The sequence below is a fragment of the Eptesicus fuscus genome, chromosome 9, assembly GCF_027574615.1.
Source record: "Eptesicus fuscus isolate TK198812 chromosome 9, DD_ASM_mEF_20220401, whole genome shotgun sequence".
NCBI classification, from domain to species: Eukaryota; Metazoa; Chordata; class Mammalia; order Chiroptera; family Vespertilionidae; genus Eptesicus; species Eptesicus fuscus.
Genome location: NC_072481.1, coordinates 13781876 through 13805783, shown reverse-complemented (window position 1 = coordinate 13805783; position 23908 = coordinate 13781876). Strand labels below are relative to the sequence as shown.

At 42.8% G+C, this 23908-nt stretch overlaps 1 pseudogene; it reads left to right on the top strand.

Annotated features, from left to right (window-relative positions):
• The first annotated feature begins 14175 nt into the window (after positions 1–14175).
• On the top strand, positions 14176–14580 carry LOC103291960 (40S ribosomal protein S26-like; annotated as a pseudogene).
• Positions 14581–23908: the final 9328 nt, after the last annotated feature.

Below are 23908 nucleotides of genomic sequence, written 5' to 3'. Positions count from 1 at the left end.
GCAAAGCATAAAGACATTTCCTGGTTCTTAATTTCACATGAATCCATATTTTTCTTCTCTCTTACTGAGTTAATTTTAATGCTAATTTCCTATAAGAAAGCAATTGAATGGAATAAGCCATATATATATATATACATATATATATATAATTTTTAAATTTTTTTACCCAAGGATATATTTTTATTGTGTGTTTTTTTTGTTTTTGTTTTTAGAGAGAGAAACATCAATGGGTTGCCTCTTGAATGTGCCCTGACCAGGAATCGGACCTGCAACCTTTTTGATGTGAGACAATGCTCCAACCCAACTGAGCCATTTGGCCAGGGCAAGCCTTATCTTTTAATTTATAATTTGTACTAATGCTAATCAGATCAGTTCACTTTTTTCCTGATTTAAGTAATAGGTATTTCAAAGTTGACTGACAAATTAGAAAATCACTTTTTAAAATTTGCCATTATATTGTATTCCCTTTATTAGAATTGTTTTTTATTTTACACACTATACTGCAAATAAATCAAGGATGCAGACTCATACTTTATTCATCAACCTCTGCCTGGCTTTTATGGGAATTCCATTATTTCTTTCACTCAACATTTATTAAAGGAACAAACAAAATTTTAGGCTATAGCAAACTAATACTTTTAGCTTAACTAAGCTAAATTTCACTAAGTAACAGAACATGCAATTTCCACATACTTTAAGGTATGACTCATCCCTATTAAAGTTGTGAGACTCAAAGCTACACCCATATCACTTAATTTTATGTCCTTCCCTGTTTACTGTGTCTGACCTTCAAGATTTCGTGACTGATGCTGAAATGGAAGCCAGCCATTGCAGAAATTTTTGGGAAAATGAATATGAAGAATGCAAGGGCAAGTAGGAATTCATTTCTAGCATTCCTAAACCTGCTTTGTCGTGTCAACTCCACTACAGTCAGAGGAAAAGAACAGAGTTCATGGAAATTACCAGCTAAGCCTTACATCTGTCTTTAATGTTTGTAGGAAATTTCAGGTAAGTGAGATGTCTCTTTTGAAGAAAGACTATTATGTATATTAAAACCAATTGCTCCATATTAGTAATGGTGGGCAGCTTGTTTATTCGGAAAGTCTTGCCCCATTAGGTGTGGTTTTCAATATTGTGGAGAAAGTGGAGTTTCAAGCAACATGGAGTTTTCCCTCTATTCAGAAGCATTCAGAACTTCCATTGAAGTGTATAAAGTGCCAATTTTTGTTGGTTTGTGCTCAATTCCTTTGTTAAAAATTACTTTAGTTGAGTTTTAATTTTATCCCTCACTATATCCATAGAAAAGCATTTTAAAAGCTTCAGAGTTTCTGCCAGGTTACATTTGCATTGTACACAGTCAAGTAAGAGTAAAATGATGAGATTTATAGGTCTCAGTATCACCTTGATTGGCTTGATAGGTAATTTTTAAATTTTAGGATTAAATTGTTTTATGTTTATTATATACTGATGAAATAAACATTGTGCCAGACCCTGGAATACAAAGATGGACTAGCATACAATACAGATGAGATTCTAGGTGAGGGAATGAAAATGGAATAAAACGAGGCTATTTCATTTTTCCATCACAAATGGAGAATTAGCATGTTAATCTGAATATGACGTTCTATTTGAAAGATCTCTGCACATGTGTACTTGTGTGTGAGAGAAAATTACAAAACACTTCCATTATGCCAGCTACAGTTGTAAGTTCTTTACACACATTTTTAAAAAGTTCTTTAAACTGTCTTATAAGTGCTAGCCCATTTTTGTTACATCGTTGAGGCAGAGGAGCTAATTATCTTGCCCAGATTTGTGCAACCAAGGTCTAGGACCAGTATTTGAACCAAGACAAGCTGATTGCAGAGCCTGCGCTCTTAATTTGGATACTTATATGTAGTACCTGGCTGAGTACCCATAAAACATCCCAAATTCACAATAAAATTTGCCTAGTTTTAAAAAAGGAAAGTTTAGCACAGAAAGATTAAAGATGTAATAAATTTTTTAGAGAACCAAAAATTCTCTTTCTCAGACTGGCTCTAAGATAGTCATTTTCCCACAATCCACACTCCTAGCCCCCAGCAGAGTACATGCACAGAAAATTAAAAACCAGAACAGAAGCAGAATTTCTTGGTTATATTTTATATTTAGAACCTATTGTGCCTTTGGTTCACCCTTCTTTCTTTTTGGAATGTGCATTTTCTTTATCTTCTAAATGATGAGAAAATGTAACTGCTGAGAGTTTTTCTAGGATTCTTTAAAAAAATAGATAAGACTACAGAAGTAAAAAAAAACCCTGCTCTTTGAACCTCAGGTAGGTAATTTAATTCCTGTTGTATGTGTAGTTTAAGGCTCCTGCCACTCCATCCTGTTATATACTGTAAACCCATTTGGCCTTCAATAAACTGTTTTATGAATTGCGTGGTTTGTTGGTCTCATTTCCCATCTGGTTGTGTATCTTCTTTGTTCATCTTATATATGTTATTGCTGCAACTTCAAAACTGGTTTAATTAAAATAACGTCTATTATATATCTAATACTATTGAGGATTAAAAATATATATGTATACACACACACACACACACACACACACACGTATATATATATATACGAGAGGCCTGGTGCATGAAAATTCATGCACTGGAGTGGGGGTCTCTCAGCCTGGCCTGCCTGCTCTCACAGTCTGGGAACCCTCAGGGGTGGGAGGTGACGCCCCCATCACACCTCTGCTGCTGCCATTGCCAGCAGCACAAGCCTTGGGCAGCCCTGGTTACCTGAGCCTCGGGCGGCTGGGGGGCCTGGGGGACTCAGGAGGCAGGCACCCCAGAGGGGCTGAGGAGACTGGGCACCACTATCTTATGGCTGTGGGTGCCGCCATCTTTGAGGGTATGGCAGTCAATTAGCATATTCCCTCCTTATTGGCTGTGGGCACCGCTTTCTTTGTGAGGGTTTGATGGTCAATTAGCATATTCCCTCTTTATTAGATAGGATATACGAGAGGCCTGGTGCACAAATTCGTGCACAGGTGGGGTCAGCCTGGCAGGCCCCGATAGGGGCCCATTGGGCTGGGCCGGTGGGGGTGAGGGGCTGCGGGTGGTTGGCAACTGGACCCGCCCCTGATCAGGGTGTTGGGGGCCTGGCTGGCTCGGGGAGGGGCTGATTGGGGTCCGGATCAGGCTGGTTGGCTGCCACAGTGCATGTCATAGCCACCGGTCGTTCTGGCTGTTCTGGTCGCTGGGCTTTTGTATATATAGACACTAGAGACTTGGTGCATGAATTAGTGTGTGGGTGGAGTCCGGCCAGCCTACTGTGATCAAGGCCAGCTGGGGGGAGGGGCCGTGGGCAGTTGGCTGGCTGGCCCCACACCCTGATATAACTCCCCATTGAGATAATTTGCAAATTAGCCTTTTATTATATAGGATATTATATGCATGCCATGGCTTTGCTCTTAAGCTTAATGAAAGTGCCACACCCAGTACTAAAACTGCAAATTTTTAAAGGAAAAATCAGATGTTATAAACTCAATATGAACAGTAGTTGATTGTATATCTTAAGCAATTGTGATGGAAAAATCTACCCTAAGGACCCTGTTTAGCATTGTTCTGAGCACAGAGGAGGCAAAAAAAAACTACCCCAGTGAAATCAAGTTATTCTATGAATAATGAAATTAATGGGAGAAACAATTTTGACCATATTTCTTCTAGATCAATGCTTCTCAATGTACCTGTGAATCACCTGATGATTTTGTTATGCAGATTTTCATTCAGTAGGTCTGGGGTAACCCTGGGAATCTGCATTTCCTTTAAAAAAAAAATTTTATTGCCTGGCCAGCATGGCTCAGTTGTTGATCATCCATCTATGAACCAGGATTCCCAGTCAGTGCATATGCCCAGGTTGTGGGCTCAAACCCCAGTGTGGGACATTCAGGAGACAGCCAATCAATGATTCTCATTGATGTTTCTGTCTGTCTCCCTCTCCCTTTCTCTCAAGTCAATAAAACAATCTATTTTTTAAAAAGCTTTATTGAAATGTAATTCATATAAAATTCACTACTTAAAAGTGTACAGTTCGATAGGTTTTTTTTTTTTTTTAAGCATGCAACTGTCACTACTTTCTTAATCAGGAAATTTTCATCTTGCCGAAAAAACCTGTACCCATAAACAGTCACCCCCATTTTTTAAAAAAATATATTTTATTGATTTTTTACAGAGAGGAAGAGAGAGGGATAGAGAGCTAGAAACATCGATGAGAGAGAAACATCCATCAGCTGCCTCTTGCACACCCCCTACTGGGGATGTGCCCGCAACCAAAGTACATGCCCTTGACCGGAATCGAACCTGGGACCCTTCAGTCCGCAGGCCGACGCTCTATCCACTGAGCCAAACCGGTTTCGGCTGTCACCCCCGTTGATTACCACCACCACTATCCTCAAAGTCTTTGGCAACCACTAATCTATTTTTTGACTCTGGATTTACCTATTCTGGGCATTAACATGTAAATGAAATTATACATTGTGTGGACTCCTGTAGCTGGCTTAATGTAATGTTTTCAGGGTTCATTCATGTAACATCAATTGGGTACTTCACTCCTTTTTATGGCTGAATAATATTTTTTAGTATTGCATGGACATGCCACATTTTATTCATCAGTTGATGGACATTTGGGCTTTTTACCTTTTGACTACCATGAATACTGCTGCTATAAACATTTGTGTACAAGATTTTGTGTGGACATGGTTTTATTTCTATAATGAATATACCTAAGAGTAGAATTGTTATATGATAGCTCTTCTAAAAAAAATTGTGGTAAGAACACAACATGAGATCTACCTTCTTAAAATTTTAAGTGCACAGCACAGCATTAGTTATCAGCATAATGTTGTACAATGGATCTAGGTCATGTTAACATTAACGTTTTGAGGAAACTGCTAAAACTTCTAAAATGGCTATACTGTTTGAAAGTCTGCATTTCTAATATTCTCCCAGGTGATGCTGAGTATTACATTTGGGCACCTATAAAGTAAACAGTTAGGAACATGAACTTTAACTTAGCTCAAAGGGTAATAGCAAAGAAGGTGTTTTGGCTTTCACAGGCCTTGGTGTCTCATTTCTTCTAACATTAGTCTTACTAACATTAGTCTGGCCAATAGCAAAGAAGGTGTTTTGGCTTTCACAGGCCTTGGTGTCTCATTTCTTCTAACATTAGTCTTACTGCACATTAGTTGAAAATCATTTCTACATTGAGAATGTCCATATAATTGGCAGAATATTAATAAAGATCTTTGATAGTGTACAAAATTCTAGTGGCTCTTCAATTTGCTGATGATAGCATGGCAGGGGAGGGGGATAGGTGAATGAATGAACACCAGAATACAAAGATGTGTGCATTCCCTGCCAATTGAGTTCAACAAATGTTTTGAACACATGAATGGAAGTATACACACAAATTATTTAATACATTGTGAACATTAGAATAGATTAGAGGAAGACAGATCCCAGGAAGACTCAAAAGACAGGGACTCCTAAACCCAAACTCCATTCAGTTAAGATCTGACTTATGGGAGATTCAGATGCTGGGCTTTGGTTCACAATTCAATAGGAATGTCTAGGTGGGTAAGAAGTATAATGCCAGAAGGTGAGAGGAGGGAAGTATAGCTTAAAGATCTGTGGTGATTCAGAAGAGGTGATTATAGTACTTTCGTTTTGTATGAGGTTGGGGTGACAGTTGGGGGTAGTAGATGATAGAAATTAGGAAAGATTTCTTGGAGACAACATTTGAAGTAAGCAAGAATTTTAGAAATTGGGTATAAGAAGGAAATATTCTAAAAAAAAAAAAAAAAGGAAATATTCTAAGACGATGAACCAAAATATTGAGGTCATAAATGGTGGCATATATGCCAACTATCTTTTACTGAACAGCTACTATGAGTCCAGGTTCTATGCTTTGGGTATGTATGCAAAAAAGCACAAAACAAGACCTCTGTTCTTGGTTAGTAATGGAGAAAGAGTTTTGCATAAAAATATATTAAGAGGTGCAGAAGTAGTTTTAGGAAAACACAATTCTCTGGACTGGCCATTGGTTCTGTTTAGCTTGACTCAGTAGGACCCAAAAGTGAAAGGAGTAGAAAATATGGGTAAAGATAAATTGGGATGTTCTTTACTGCCTTCTACTTTGGCAGAAATGGTCTAAAAACCTAAGTGTGTGGCTGGTAGTGAGGAAAGAGCAGGAGTCTGAATTTTTACTTCTCCCATTAGTGTCTGTCTGACTTACCTGTTACTATAATTGGATGCCTTTAGTAGAGGTGCAGGGTACTTGGTCTGGTCCTCAGTTTTTACAAAATGTATTACCCAATATACCCTAGGGCCTTACTTGTGCATCGCATAGTTGGAAATTGTCAACTGCCCTACAAAAATTGGTCCATGGGGTACTCTTCAAAGTAACTTCTTATGACACATTTTTAACTTTTTATTTTTCTATTTACAACCAAGAGTCTCTATTTGCTTTCCCCATTCCAATAGATAAAATTGCAGGACAAAATTGCCACGAGTTACATTGAATAGGTTTTCACATGCCTTGGGAATTATTTATGTATTATCTATTGTTGCATAACAAATTACCCCAAAAACTTAGTTTGTTTTTTAGTGTTTTTTTTTTAAATATGACGACGTTTATTTTAGAGGGTAGTTTTGGCATCAATACTTATTCTAAACCAAAAAGGCTAAAAATTAATGAGTTGGTGGCCCAACTTAAGGGTGCGATACTGATAAAGGTAATATCATACTCAGAACCTTTATGCTTTCCCTCATTGTGGCCACTTCGTGCACAACTGAAGTTGAGGTATCCTCATGTTGATTGCATTCCTGGGTTCCCCTCCAATATGAGTTCTTGCATAGCAGTGATGACAGGATCACTGAAAAAAATTCCTAAATTAATGCACTCAGATTTTTCATCCAGGGAGGATTTTAACATTTTTCCTAATGTAAAAGGCATCATTAACGGCTTTCCCTCAATCTTTTTTTTTTAATCCTCACCTGGGGACATGCTTAGAGGAAGAGAGAGAGAGAGAGGAGAGAAACATTGATGCCCCAACAGGGAATCGGCAGCCTTTCAGTGCACAGGACGATGCTCAATCAACTGAGCCACTTTCACCGGGCTTTCCCTCATTCTTTATATTCACATGTTTCTTTGCAGCATGAGTCTCAGAAATTTCTGAAGGAATGTAGAAAAATGGAGGATTTTCTAGCACTGATGACATTAGATAAAACTTTCCAGAGTAAAATTCTCATGTCTCTTAAAAATTGAAGGAACATTCAGGCTTTCCAATAGTCATTAATTTTCAGAGTATCTTACCATCATTTGCTCAGTAATATGAATGCCTGTGCTGTAAGGTTTTCCATATTCCTTATATGGGTGCCAAAACTTACCAATTTAAAACAGAAATGCATTATCTCATACAGTTACACTATGTCAAGAATCCAGGAGTGGCTTAGCTGAGTTATCTTACTCAGGGTCTCCAAGAGGTTACATTTGAAGGCCTGATTTGTTTCACTTGCTCACAAACATGCCTGGTGATTAGTGCTGGTTAGGGGCAGGAAACCTTAGTTCCTAGCCAAATGCACTACTTCATTGGACAGGTTGGGTGTTCTTATGACATGCAGCTACCTCCCCGCCCCAACCTGAGTGAATAATGTAGCAAACTTCCATTTCCACAGTATCCCACTGATCACACAGGTCAACCCCATTCCGTGTGGGAGGGGAACTACAACAAAAGCACAAACACCAGGAGGAAGGAGTCATGGGGACCATTTTGGGATCTGGCTCCCACAATGTGGGGTGAATTTAAGGCCATTTGCTGTTCTATTAAGCCAGGTTTGTAAAGTTGGCCCTTGATATGCAAACCTAAGAATGCTTATGATTCCTAGTCCATTTCAATACTCTGATTTCTCTCAAAGTATTTTGACCTAAGTGTAAATAGTATATGTATAGCATTTCTGACAATGGGGTTGGTAGACATTTTTCTAAGATTCATAGGCTGCTTAATGTCTACCCTGAGGTGAGTTCTACTGGCATTATGTTTTAAATGTACATAAGGTGCTAATAAATATTTGCTCAATAAGTGAATTATCTCCCTCCTCTCTCGGGCTTATTTGATAAGGTAATGGCAGGAATTAGGGATTGATTTAGCAGCAGGGGAAAGCTCAGTCATGACCACTATGTTTCTAGTTCGATTGTCTGGTAGATGGTAGCTATTTACTGAGATAAGGAAGGCAGGAATAGGCCTGGGATCAAGAGGGGGTGATAAATCACAATTAGTTTGATGTGTCGCTGGAGATGCCAAAAACTTGAATTGGGCTTCTCTCTCTACATGTAGTCTGAAGCCCAAGGCTATAACGGATAAGCCTCCAGGAGAATCGGGAAATAGGAGCAACACTAAACCTAAGAGAGAGGAGTGTCATGAAGGGGAATGATCAACAGTGCCAAATACAGCAGAGTGTGAGGAAGATTATTAAGATGTGTCCACAGAAATTGGCAATGTGTGCCTGGCCGGTGTGGGTCAATGGTTGAGCATTGACCTATGAACCAGGAGGTCATGGTTTAATTTCCGGTCTGCACATGCCCAGGTTGTGGGCTCCATCCCCAGTGGGGTTGTGCCAGAGGCAGCCGAGCAATGATAGAAACATCTTCCTTCCTCCTGCCTTCCTCTCTGAAATCAATAAAAATATTTTTTTAAAAAGAAAAGAAATTGGTAATGTGATGTCAGAGGAACAATGAGGGGAAAAATAAATTGTGTGTTGAGCAAGTGGAAAGTGAGAATGTGGAGTAGTATAGACTATAACTGAAGGAGAGAAGAAAACAGAAGGTATGAGAATGAAGCTTTTTTTTAAGATTGGGAATGCCAGTTAAAAACGGGAAGGTTAGATGAGGGGATGGTGACCGCTAAACCAAGTCCTCGGAGAAGATGGGAGCGAATGGAATGGAAGCCTTGAAGCAGCGGATCTTGGATAAGACGACATTCATCCTCTGAGCCTGAAAGTAAGAATATATGTTTGCAAGGTGAGAAGGGAGATTTCCGTTTACCTTATTTGCTTTAAATACCGGAGTTTTCAGAACAGTTTCACTTTGTCTTAAAAGTCCACAAGAAGAGGAATGGCCCGGCTGGTGTTCCTCAGTGGTTGAGTGTCAACCTATGAACCAGGAGGTCATGGTTCAATTTCCAGTCAGGGCACATGCCTGGGTTGCAGGTTCCATCCCCAGTGGGAGGTGTGCAGGAGACAGTCGGTCAATGACTCTCATCATTGATGTTTCTATCTCTCTCTGAAATAAATAAAAATATATATTAAAAAAGAAGAGCGATGCAGTATTTATTGCTGGTACCTGGTGTCAGGAAGCCATGTTAGAGTTCAGCAGATAAATGTCTTTCCTCTCATCAGACTGACTAGCTGTGAGGCCTTGGGCTTCCCCTGTAACCCCTCTGGACCTCACTGATATCTCACCCCCTCCCCACGCCCCAGGATATTCTTCCCATTGATTTTTAGAAAGGGTGAGAGGAAGGGAGGGGGAGAAAGAGAAACATCGATGTGAGAGACACATCGACTGCTTGCCTCCTACACGCTCCCCGACCAGGGTGGGCATCAAACCTGCAACTCGGGTACATGCCCTTGACCAGGAATTGAACCCACAATTCCTTGTGGCGTGCAGAGTGGAAAGAATGGCATGGGACAATGCAGTAGGAAACTGGGCAGAAGACTTGAGTAATAAAAGAAGATAGTCCAATGATTAAACATAAAGTGCTCAACCTATTTGTAATCAGGGAAATGTATATCAAAACCACAATGACATGCCGGCCACTGACAAGTGATGGAGAAAAAAATTCAAGTTTGCTGATGGCAAGTATTGGTGAGCAATTGGCATACACTGCTGGTGGCAAAGCAAGTTAGAAAAACCACTTTATGAAAGTTTTGCCTAGTAAATTTGAAGATACATACACATCTACCCCATGATACCGTACTGTCACTCCTTAAATTTATACCCTAGAGAAATTAATCAGGATGCATGTGCAAGAATGTTTTGGAAGAGACACAGAAGACTTACGAGTCTGTTTCTTGATCTGCGTGGTAATAACATGGGTATTTGTTTTATAAGTATTCATTAATTTCTGATGAGTTTGTATTGGTGTTATGTTTCACAATCAAAAGGGGTTCAGCCCAGCCAGCGTGGCTCAGTGGTTGAGCATTGACATATGAACCAGGAGGTCACAGTTTGATTCCCAGTCAGGGCACATGCCTGGGTTGTGGGTTTGATCCCCGGTGTGGGCTGTGCAGGAGGCAACTGATCAGTGATTCTCTTTCATCATTGATGTTTCTATCTGTCCCTTCCTCTCTGAAATCAATTAAAAAATATATTTTAAAAAAGCGTTCTAAAAGGTAGAACATATGGACTGTGGCCCTGGCCAGTGTGGCTCAGTTGGAGTGTGGTCCCATACACTAATAGGTTGCTGGTTTGATTCCCAGCCAGGGCACATACACAGGTTGCGGGTTTGATCCCTGGTCGGGGCACGTATGGAAGGCAACTGATTCATGTTCTCTCTCACATCAATGTCTCTCCCTCTCTCTAAAGTCAATTTTTAAAAAAATATTTTTTTTATTAATTTCAGAGAGGAGGGAGAGAGATAGAAACATCAATGATGATAGAGAATCATTGACCAGCTGCCTCCTGCACACCCCACACTGGGTATCTAGCCTGCAACCCAGGCATATGCCCTGACCAGGAATCAAACCATGACCTTTTGGTTCATAGGTCGATGCTCAACCACTGAGCCACGCCAGCCAGGCTAAAGTCAATTTTTAAAAAGCCACAAAAACACATGGGCTTCAGAGCCAGATCAGTGTCAAAGTTATTAACTTTGTGATCTTGAGCAAAATAATTAGCATTCCTGCAGTATTGTGAGGATTATTGAGACACAGTGCTGGTAATATATTACAATAGCACCTTTCCATGTACTGGCATTGTGCTAAGCACTCTAAATAAATGACCTAATTTAATCCTAACATGCCTATGAGGTTGATGCTATTTTTTTTAATAAAGAAAAGGCCCAGGGAGTTGGGTTAGAAAATGGGTCTATTCAATTAATGGCCAACTCACCAAATTCTTTTTTTTTTTATATGTTTTTATTGATTTCAAAGAGGAAAAGAGAGGGAGAGAGAGAGAGAGAGAGAGAGAGAGAGAGAGAGAGAGAGAGAGAGAGAAGCATCAATGATGAGAGAGAGTCATCAATCAGCTGCCTCCTGCATGTCCCTTACTGGGGATCAAGCCTGCAATCCAGGTATGTGCCTTGACTGGGAACTGAACCATGACCTCCTGGTTCATGGGTCGACACAATCAGCTTTTAAAGGCATGTTTCTGCCCTAACTCCCTGTGGTTATAGCTGCTGTTGTAGCCCTAGGAATTGAAGCAGAAAGAGTCTCTGCTCAGAGAAGAGGTAGAGTCAATCTAGGCCCGGGCTGCTGATCCCAGAGATGGGTGTTTATTAGAAAACATGAAAATACAAGATCCAACAACTCTGTGAAGTAGGGTAGGCAGGTGACATCTAAATAAAGCTGACTCAAAAGGGAGTGATTTCCCCAAATCACACAGTAAACTGAAAGCAGTTATCAGAACCCAAGCTTTTTCATTTAAAGTACCACCCATTGTATGGGCATTCCTATCTTAATTAGAAAACAGCAAGGGGAATCTTACTTAAGAAAGGAATTGTTTAAAGGTGGGATTTCCCATGACATGACCAAAATGACTACGATATACTGCAAAATTGTTACCCCCATAGCATTAGCTAACACCTCCATCATGTCACATAATTACCGTTTCCTGGGCCTTTGATAATGAATGAATGAGCAAGTCCTTGTGAGAACTTAGGATTCAAAACTAATGCTAGGAAGACAAAGGATACTAAGAAATAGAAGTATGATGACAACTTCTTCTGGCTCCAAGTCATATGCTCCTTCTAGTATTCCAAAGGTTCCTTATAAATGCTTATTGAATAACTAAGAATAGTGGAAAAAATAGAGGATTAGTAGACCAGTGTTAGACTATTCCACACTCTGACCACCAGATGGCACTATTTTCACAGGTTTTTGGTTGTTTTCTAGAGCTATTGCCAAGGACATGTACAGTTTGTTTATGAAACTATCAGTAGCTCACAGAAAATTTGTCTTCAAATTTCAAAGATTTTTAAACATTTTGTTTTTACCTTGACATTCACTGTTTTGAACTCTGTGTGTAAAGGACTGAGCCTTGAAGCTTTCCAACTACATATTACACTAGTCCTAGGACTTGAGTGACAGGCCCTAACATTCAAAAGTTTTAACTTCCATTTTTAGGATATTGATTGTACTTCTTAGCTAAAAAGACAGTTGTTTAATCCCACCCTGCCCTTGAAAGATGCTTACTTTATTTTACATAAAACATCCGTTAGGATAATGGTAGCCAATTCCAAAATATCAAATGACATTAGCGAGTCGATATATATTTTTAAATATATTTTATTGATTTTTCACAGAGAGGAAGAGAGAGGAATAGAGAGTTAGAAACATCGATCAGCTGCCTCCTGCACACCTCCCACTGGGGATGTGCCCGCAACCAAGGCACATACCCTTGACCGGAATCAAACCTGGCACCTTTCAGTCTGCAGGCTGACGCTCTATCCACTGAGCCAAACCGGTTAGGGGTAGCAAGTCAATATATTTTTTTTAAATTCCTTTGAGCTCTTTCTGACACCAAGATATATTTCAATAATTTCAACCGAGTTCAGTCCAAATCTTCTGCTTTAAACAGCTCTCAAGGACTGAGGTGAGAAAGAAAGGGAGTTAACTTAGGGAGGAGACTGAAAATATTCTTTTCTGTCTTTTTCCTTTTTATCTTTCCCTCCTTTCCCTACCACCTTTTTTTCTTACACTTACTCTCTTTTCCTTTCCCTGTTCTCTCATACTGTGATATGCCTTTGAGTTTATTCCAACATTTTTTAATGAAAATTTCAAACTTATGGAAAAGTTGATAGAAGTTAGAGTATCTACTCCGATACAAACCGCCTGGATTCTCCAATCATTCTACAATGCTCGCTTTAGGACATATCTGTCCATCCTCCATCAATCAATCCATCTTCTGTGAGCCACTTTGAAGTAACTTGCAGACATCAGTACCCATTTCCCAAAAATTCAGCCTGTGAAAGTTCAGTGGAACCTTCTTTCACTTGATGAGGAAGCTTAGCAACTTAATTTCTTGGTCCTGCCAAGCATCATCATGCTCCCTGTAATATGAAGACTATTTGTGGCCAGCTTCCCTCCTTGGGCCCGTAGGATGGTGACCATGGTAGGTTCATTGTCTTCCGCTGGACAAAGTCCTTAACAACCATCCCCATGTTCCACGCTCCCTACCCTGGCTTCTTCTACCTGCTGTGAGTTTTCTGGGAGAGGCTCTTGTTCCTTCCCACGTGGATAAGGGAACAAAGTCAGCTTCCAGAGCAGAGTGTGTTGCTATGGGAACCTAAAGTTATTTGCAGTCTCGAAATGATAGCAAGTAATCAGTGACACAACCTGAAACATTCCATAATTGTCCCTGGAGAATAATAAGGTAAAACCTTTTATTCTTAGAGGAGGGAACCTCTGTGCCTTTGTCCTCGGGAGCTTCAGGGAGACAGCGGCAGAGCCGCCCGGGGTTAGGTGTAGGTGGCTTCTGGTGGCTAAGACAGACTCCTGGTTTTCCTATATGTGTCCCTTAGACAAGTTATTTTTTTCTTTCTGAGCTATAATTTTCTTGAAAATGGGACATCATTTCAGTCTAGAGCTGAAAGGGACCTTGGAGATATTTAAAACTGTGCGATTCTCTGAAACAGATGATGCCGGCACGTTTGGTGGGGAGGGACCCCTATAAAACCAACAGGGAGGGGGAAAGTCTATAGAACCCCAGACGTCCTGTGTTTTTCTTTCATGCAATTCACACCTTTGCACATTATACTTTGACAGCCCCTAACATTTTCATTTATATGCAGGACCAGGATAGCCTGTGCCCCGGTGTCATTACAGTGCAGTGTAATTATTGACCTGCAGTCAAAACAAATGGGATGCCTGCATTTGAGAAGATGATAATGCATTTTTTTAAAAGATACTTTTGTCCTCTCTTGGGTCCTCGTTTCCAAGATGACCAAGAAAAGAAGGAATAACGGCCGTGCCAAAAAAGGCCGAGGCCATGTGCAGCCATTCGTTGCACCAACTGCGCCCGGTGCGTTCCCAAGGACAAGGCCAATAAGAAGTTTGTCATTCGAAACATAGTAGAGGCCGCGGCCCTTAGGGACATCTCCGAAGCCAGTGTCTTCGACGCCTATGTGCTTCCCAAGCTGTATGTGAAGCTGCATTCCTGTGTGAGCTGTGCCAGTCACAGCAAGGCGGTCAGGAATCGATCTCGTGAAGCCCGGAAGGACCGAACACCCCCCACCCCGATTTAGGCCTGTGGGTGCTGCCCCACGACCTCCACCAAAGCCCATGTAAGGAGCTAAGTCTTTAAAGAGTGAAGAAAAATTCTCGGGGGAAAAATAAATGGAAATTGTACTTAAAAAAAAAAAAAAGATACGTTTGTTCCAGTATAATTAAAACAAAAATTTATGAAGTTAGAGGAGGAGGAGGAGATGAGATCAGAAAGATAACGAGGATGAGGGAGCTCTACAGGACCTTGGGGGCTGCTGGGAGGGTTTTTGAAAAGGGAAGCCAGTAGAGGGCTTTGAGCAGAAATAGGACTTCCTCACTCCACTGCAGCCACAGCGGCTTCCTTGCTGCTCCTTGAAACTGGGCAACTTCTCCTGGCTGTTCCCTCTGGCTGGATAGCTCTTTCCACCGATATCTGCAAAGCTCACTCCTTCAAATGTGAGCTTCTGCGCTGTAACGCCTTCCCTGACCACCCTATTCTGAATGGCAGCCTGGCCTGACTTCCCAGCTCTTGCACTCTGATCCCCCTTACCCGGTTCTACTCTGTACAGCACCTATCAACTTTTAACCTATAATATATATCATTTTCTGATGTCTATTGGTTACTGTCTGCCTCCCTCTTTAACCTATAATATATATCATTTTCTGATGTCTATTGGTTACTGTCTGCCTCCCTCTGCTCACACAGGGATCTTTGTCTCTTTGGTTCACCAAACACCTAGAATGTGTCTGGCACATACAAGGGTCCCACATATTTGCTGAAAGAATGACTTAAAGAAATAAGTTTTGCCTGACCGGCATCACTCTGGTTGAGCATTGATGTAAGAACCAGGAGGTCACAGTTCGATTCCCCAGTCAGGGCATATGTCCTGGTTGCAGGCTCCATCCAGGAGGCAGCCGATCAATGAGTCTCTCATCATTGATGTTTCTATCTTTCTCTCTCTCTCCCTTCCTCTCTGAAATCAATCCTATATAATAAAAGCCTTATATGCTAAGTGTGCGGTCAACCAGTCGGCCGTTCAACCGATCAAAGCATAATATGCTAATGATATGCTAACACACTCAACAACTCGCTATGACATGCACTGACCAAAAGGGGGCAGACACTCCAACCAGTAGGTTATCTTGCTGCTGGGGTCTGGCCGATTGATCGGGACTGAGCAAGACAGGGCAGACATGCCCTGGAACCCTTCCGCAGTCCCTCCCCTTCTGGCCAACCTCCTGCATCTTTCCCCACCCCGATCGTGCACCAGTGATGTCCCTTGGCCTGGTCTGCACCTTCTCACAATCCAGGACCCCTCAGGGGATGACAAAGAGATGGTTTCGGCCCGGTCCTACATGCCAGGCCAAGGAACCCCACTGGTGCACCAATTCATGCACCGGGCCTCTAGTAAAAATATAGTTTTTTAAAAAGAAATAAGTTTTGCTTATATGGAAAGTTAACTAAATGTATTAGTTTTTCTCATTAATGATGAGTAAATGGTTATTGATTTAGAATCTTGAGGAACCTCTGACTTACTTCAGAGGTTTCGTTAAGTTTCTTGGAGGTGTTTAGCAAGCCAAGAAAGTGGACTCACACACACTTAGGAATATTTTTGGTACTGTGGCCAATTATTTTTGTTATAATTTATTTTCATATAATTTCAAAATTACAGAAAATTTACAAGATTAATGCAAGGACTTCCCTATAACCTCTATCTAGATTTTCTGATTGTTTGTATTTCCCCCCATTTGCTTCTTCATTCTTTCTGTGTATGTGTGCTTCTAAAACCTCAGAGTAAATTGGAGACTTTGTGTCCCCATAACCATAAATATTTCATGTGTATCTTTTAATGCCAAAGACATTTTCTTGCATAACCACAGTACAGCTATCAAAATCAGGAAACTGAACACTGATGGAGTACTATTATCTAATCCACACCCATTTGTAAATTTCATCAACTATCCCAATAATGTTCTTCTTTTAATATCTTTTTATTGATTTCAGAGAGGAAGGGAGAGGGAGAGAGAGATAGAAACATCGATGAGAGAGGATCATTGATTAGCTGCCTCCTGCATGCCCCACACTGGGGATCGAGTCTGCAACACAGACATGTGCCCCGACTGGGGATTGAACCGTGACCTCCTGGTTCACAGATTGACGCTCAACCACAGCCATGCCGGCTGGGCCCAATAATGTTCTTTACAGTTATTTTTTTACCAATCTTGGATCCAAGCCAGGATCACACGTTGAATTTAGTTATTAGTCTTCTTTCATCTGATGTTGTTCTTCAGCCTTTCTTTGTGTTGTTTTTGAAGAGTATGAGCCAGTCATTTTGTAGATTGTCTCTCAAGCTGGGAAGGGCTTCATGTTTCCTTGTGATTGGATTTAGGATATATGTGCACATTTAGCAGGAATATTGCAGAAGCGATCTCATGTCCTCAGTGCATCATGTCAGGAGGCACATTGATTAGCATGTCCCAATATTACTGATGCTAACTTTAACCACAGAGTTAAGATGGTGTCTGCCAGATTTCTCCATCATAAAGTTACTGTTTTTCCTTTGAAGTTACTAAGTACCTTGTGGGGATATTCTTTGAGTATGCTCCTCATTAAACTTTCACCCACTAGTCTTAGCATCATTCTTTCTATAGTTATTAGCTATCATTCTACTTAGGGAAGAATGTTTTCCCCCCTTCCTTTATATGGACTTACAGAGTCTTATCTTATTCTATGGCTAATAATCCATCACTACCATTCATTATTTTATTGCCCAAATTGTCACAGATTTTTGGCCAGTCATTTGCCTTAGAAGCAATTTTACATGAACCATCATCTCCAAGTAGGGTTTTTAAAAAAGGAAGTGGCTCCAAACTGAAGAGGTAGGATACAATCTAGGTTATTAAATTATACTAAAGGTAGGAATCATTAGATAAGAAAAATCACTTTGGACAATTTTCATTTATTTATTTATTTTTTACTTTGGGCAGTTTTCAATAACAAAAGAAATCCTGTGTAATGAAGTGTGTTAAACTAGCAAGAAAAATAGCGCAGCTGCTCAGCAGTGATCAGAGCAGTTTCAGTCTAGGGGGTGAGGATAGGTGGTTCTTATTAGAAAAAAAGAAAGAAAAACTCTGCTTGAGCTACTACTGAGTTATTTCAGCTCTAGAGCTGGCGGGGCGGGGGGGCGCGGGGGGGGGGGCGGGGGGTCCAGCACATGGAGGTGCACGATGATGGCCAATTACAAAATCAAAGTATCAGTCAGTGCTGGGAGAATTGTATTTTGTGTTTTCTTTAAATGTATGTTGATTGGTTTGAGAGAGGAAGGGGGAAGGAATCAAACCTTGATCTCCTGGTTCATAGGTCGATGCTCAACCACTGAGCCACGCCGGCTAGGCAGTGCTGGGAGAATTTTAAACACATACAGTTCAGCTGTTCTTACCTTCCTTGAGGACATGGCTGGGGATGCTGGTAAGCATCCTGTTCTGCACAGGACAGCCCCCGAGAACAAAGAATTATCCCCCCCAAAATACGCATGCACAGGTTGAGAAACCCTGTCCTGGCCCAGAGAAGGAGCCCGGTGAGTCTGTGGTGTGAGTGAATGGGAGCAAGCCATCCAGCTTTTGAGTGTGTTCCTTTTGAATGTGTCTTAAAATGATCGCGAAGATGTGCTTTGAGGCTTGAGTGTTTGAAAAGGGAAACGAGGCCGTGGGACCGGAACTGGATTATTGCCTGACGTTTCTGGAATGTAAGTAGTCGTCCTGTATTGGGAAGGACGCCCTATGGGAGGAGTCTGGCATGTGCACTGGCATGTGAAAGCCGGAAGCCCCTGTGCCAGTTCCCACCACCAACTGTGCCTGTGGGGAAAGTCCAGAGCCCTGGGGAGCAGTGGGCCACCAGGGGAAGGGGCGGGGAAGAGAGAGGCTTGCCTTCCATCCCAGCCACACCCAGGCTGCCTCACCACCAAGGGCCCTCACGTAACACGACTTGACAGCTATTGTCTCTCTGTTACATTTCAGCGCCTTAACATTTACTCTGCCTCCAGCTCAGATCCTTTCTCTGAAAAGTCTTCAAGTCCATGTTCTTCCCACACCCTCCATCTTTGTCCTCTTCCGGTTACCTCTTTCCCACGTCAAGCCTGGCTTCCCAGCCACCTCGCTTCGGGCGCCCTCACCTCTTAGCAAACAGGTGCAGAGAATACATTGACTTGTCAGCGTAAGACACGCCCAAACCTGTAGAAAATGTTATGAGTTTATTTGAGCCAAGCTGACAGCTTATGCCAGGGAGCAAGATCTCAAATGCTTGGGGAAGGACGACGGTTTTGCAGCTTCTTTTATGCATTTGAAGTTATGCATCATAACTCCAACCAAGGGAGGGAATATAAGGAAGATTCCAGGAAGCCAGGTGGGGATTGGATTACAGAATAGTTAACAAGATTATGTGTTCTCTTGAGGATTAATTAACACCTCCTTTGAAGGGTATTACTTCTGGCATTTCAAAGGTATGTTAACCTAGATCCACAAGAACAATGGACAAGGCTGGCTTAAAACCTTTCACTATTTTATTCATTATTTTATTCACTTTACAGTTATTTTTAACCGATCTCGGATCCAAGCCAGGATCTCACGTTGTCGTTAGTGACTACCCACCAGGACCTGCCCAGGTAGGAATTTAGGATCAGGTCGCCCGTGAGGTTACTTTCCGTAGAACCCCCTTTTTTCCATCCACAGAAGTATACTCAGTATGGTGGCAATAATCCCTTAAAGTGTTTATATGTCATGCGCTCACTCATTACCTCATTTTGATTCTTTGAGCCCATTTGGCAAATTCAGAGCCAGGTTAAGAAAAGGAGGTTTGAGAAAAGGGATGTGTCAAGTAAGTGATAAGAATAGGACTTAATTTCTAATCAGAATTTCAGAATTATGATGCTGCCTAGCATATGATGGGGGTGTGGGTGGGTGGATAGAATAAAATGTGAACATAAATTAAGGTATGATTGCTTTTAATCTCACTCACTTGGCAAATGAGAAAACTAAGGCCTACGAAAGTTAAAATTGCATTGTCTTGATAACAAAACTAGAATTTGAATTTGGGACTTCTGATTCTTAGCTCAAAGCCTGAAAGTCTAGAACTTTCCACTCCATCCCCAGCTTCTTCCTCTTTCAACAGGGCTGGGGCATGTAACCTTTTAGGAAAAATTTCTATCTAAAATGGAAATTGTTTTAAAGACTTTAAATTTAAAGTTATCTTCATGGACGCAATCCAAGTGTCCATCAGTGAATGAATGAATAAGCAAAATGAGGTATCCTATATAACAAAAGGTTAATATGCAAATAGACCGAACAGCGGAACAACCAGAACAACCCAACAACCAGTCGCTATGACGTGCGCTGACCACCAGGGGGCGTGTGCAGAACATGGCGGGCATTGGCTGCAGCAGGATGGTGCAGCAGGTGAGTGGGGGCACCAGACCAAGGCAGGGCACCGGTCGCTGTCATTGGGGCGAGCCTTTGGTGGTTACTGAAAATTCTTTGCTCCTGTGTGCTGCGGTCCTGCTCGCACCCGCAGCCAGCACTGGAGCCGCCGCTTGCACCCGCTGCCGGTGCCCAGCACAGGTCCTGATCACTCCGTGCGTACCGTCAGCGGGTGCGAGCAGGGCCGGCACCATCAGCATGTGGGAGCGGTGGTGGCAGTGGGAGCAGGGCTGCTGGCAGACAGGGGACAGGGAGGGTCAGGGGGGAGGTGGTGTCCGTGGTGGGAGGGGACAGGTGGGCAGGGGCCGGGCGGGGGCGCGGAGGATGGGCTGAGACCTGCCCCTGTGCCCACTGCAGCCTCGCAGCCCACAGTTCCTTTCAAGGTGCACGAATTTGTGCACTGGGCCCCTAGTATACATATAATGGACTATTCTTCAGCCTTAAAGAGGAAGGAAATTCTGACACATCTTCACCTTGAGGACATGCTAAGTGAAATAAGCCAGACACAAGAAGACAAAGACTGTATAATCCCACTTACATGAGGAAGTATTATAGAGTCTGAGAGTAGCAAAGTGGTTGCCAGGAGCTAGGGAGAAGGAGAATGGGAAGTAGAGAGTTTTGGTTTTACAAGATGAAGAGACTTATGAGGGGAGTTAGTGGGGGAAGAGGGGGGACAGAAGGGGGCATCGTAATACTTTCAACAATGAAGATAAATTAAGAATAAAAAACTTATGGGGATGGATGGTGGTGATGGTTGCACGGATATTTTTTTATATATTTTATTGATTTTTTACAGAGAGGAAGGGAGAGGGATAGAGAGTTAGAAACATTGATGAGCGAGAAACATCAATCAGCTGCCTCCTGCACACACTCCCACTGGGGATGTGCCCGCAACCAAGGTACATGCCCTTGACCGGAATCGAACCTGGGACCCTTCAGTCCACAGGCCGATGCTCTATCCACTGAGCCAAACCGGTTAGGGCACACAGATATATTTTATACCAATATTATGAATGCACACTTAAAAATGCTTACAATGGTAAATTTTATATTCTGTGTATTTTACCACAATTGGACTTAACACACACACACACACACACACACACACAAAAGAGGCCCTAGCTGGTTTGGCTCAGTGGATAGAGCGTTGGCCTATGGACTGAAGGGTCCCGGGTTCCATTCCAGTCAAGGGCACATGCCCAGGCTGCTGCGGGCTTGATCCCCAGTAGAGGGCATGCAGGAGGCAGCTGATCAATGATTCTCTCTCATCATTGGTGTTTCTGTCTCTCCCTCTCCCTTCCTCTCTGAAATCAATAAAAATATAGTTTTAAAAAAGACTTATCTGGATAACCCCCTCTCTGGGCAAGTCCAAACATGTGGATCAAGGAGGTATCACCATAACCACTTCACTATGCCAAGTACATTGTGGGAATGGAAAGCTTTTCCCTTCTAGGTTTTTTAGCTGGTCTATTAATTAAGTTGACATAAGACAGTTTAACAGGAGAAAAACACATTTTGTATGTATGGGTGTCCCATAAAAATATGAGACCCGCCCAGCCAGCGTGGCTCAGTGGTGGAGTGTCGGTCGACCTATGAACCAGGAGGTCAAGGTTTGATTCCAGGTCAGGGCATGTGCCGGGGTTGCAGGCTTGATCCCCAGCAGGGGATGTGCAGGAGGCAGTCGATCAGTGATGCTCTCTCATCATTGATGTTTCTATCTCTCTCTCCCTCTCTGAAATCAATAAAAATATGTTTTAAAAAGTATATTTGAGACGTAAAGAAGTGACCAAAGCAGGCACTTTTTAAACCTTTTTTAAAAAATGTTTTTATTGATTTTTAAGAAGAGAGAGAAAGAGAAACATCGATGTGAGAGAGAAATATCCACTGGTTGCCTCCCACACGCACCCTGAGTGGGGATCAAACCTGCAACTTGGGCATGTGCCCTGACCCTGAATCGAACTGGCAACCTTTCAGTGCATGAACCACACTCAACCAACTGAGCCACACTGGCCAGGGCAGCTTTAATACCTTTTAGACAAAGAAGCAGACTCTGGTGAGGAACTGACAAGACAAAGAAGTTTGGGCTTCTCTCAGCCCTAGTTTCCTGTCTCTAGTGATAAAGATGCCGTCCACCCTCCTGGTCAGGGGGGGCACCTTTCACATGGAACGTTCATCTCCTACTTTCAGGGGACAAAGGAGGGTCAGACTGTCCCTGCACTGGCTGTTTTTAAAATAATTGCACTTCAAAATAATCAGTATGCCAAAATGGCATATTTTGGGGTAGCGTATGCTGCTGCCCTTCACCATCCTTTCCATCTTAAAAAAAATATTAGAGAGGAAGAGAGAGGGGGGGAGAGAGAGATAGAAACATTAATGATGAGAGGGAATCACTGATCAGTTGCCTCCTGCATGCCCCCTACTGGGGCTCGAACCTGCAACCCAGGCATGTGCCCTGAGCGGGAATGAAACCCTGACCTCCTGGTTCATAGGTCGATGCTCAACCTCAGCCACTTGGGCGGGCTCATTTCCATCTTGCTTGTGGTTTGGGCAGTGACTTGGGCATTAGGTGAACGTCCACCTGCTGGTAGAGGCCTGCGAGGTGTTACCAAATTGTACACGTGTTTTCCTTCCCTAACTTATCTCTAAGCTGCCCTCACGGGAGTGGGGGGTATGGCTTTCCATGTTTCTGACGTTCCTCAGCCACCTCCTGCAGAAAAACATGGGTGGAGGCAGGGTACATCCTGGAACTCTGGCCCCACACAGGTTTCCCCCCAAATCAATCTTTTGGGGGAGGGGGGTCCGTGCTTCATCCGTCCTAAGTACAGCAAATATGAAGCGAAAAGCTTTGTCATGGTGCTGTGCCTGGGAGACAAGCCAGGGGATAAGGAGGCCTCATTCCAAAGTGACTGAATTCTTCTTCCTCCCCCTCTGGTGCGGGGAGGACAGCAGGGCAGCACACCTTTCCCGTCTCCTAGTCCTAGGAAGCCTTGAGGCACTTCTGGCATCATGAGGGCAGGAGCGGAGATACTGTGTCGCAGCAAACAGGGTGAAAAGCAGAGCGCAAGGAGAACGCCAATTTCAGGCCAGAAAGGCACGATCTCCAGGAGGAAATCTGTTCTGGTGGAGGAGGCACGTCTGCGTTCAGGTATTTCCAGACTAGAGCACCCGCGGCTCTTTTCTCCCTTCCTGCAGCCAGGGCTCACCCTTCGCCCTGGACAGGGATGGCCCAAGGCGGGCCCACAAGGAGCGAAGAGGGAGGGGAGAGCACGGGGGGATCTGGGCACGTGTGTGCAGGTCACCCCCCTCCTTGTCACCCAGGTCACAGTTGTCATTGTAAAAACGGAACAGTCTGTTCTCTGCTTCCCCTGCTGTCTCCCCAGGGCCCAGCGATGTGAGAAGTCAGGTATCAAATGCTGTTCAGTTGCCACCCCGGCCTGGCCCAACCCCTTTCCTTAGGGTTATTCACTCCAGCGCGAGGTTCCTCAACTGAGGCACTACAGCGTTGACATTTTGGGCTGGATAATTCTTTTTTTTTAAAATATATTTTATTGATTTTTTTACAGAGAGGAAGGGAGAGGGATAGAGAGCCAGAAACATCGATGAGAGAGAAACATTGATTCAGCTGCCTCCTGCACATCCCCCACTGGGGATGTGCCCGCAACCAAGGTACATGCCCTTGACTGGAATCGAACCCGGGACCCTTCAGTCCGCAGGCCGATGCTCTATCCACTGAGCCAAACCGGTTAGGGCTGGATAATTCTTTAAATATATATATATATATATTTTTTTTTTGATTTCAGAGAGGAAGGGAGAGGGAGAGACAGAAACCTCAATGGTGAGAGAGAATCACCTGCATGCCCCCTACTGGGGATTGAACCCTCAACCCGGGCATGTGCCAGGCCCAGGAATGGAACCGTGACCTCCTGGTTCATAGGTCAATGCTCAACCACTGAGCCACACCAGCCGGGCTGGAAAATTCTTTCCTG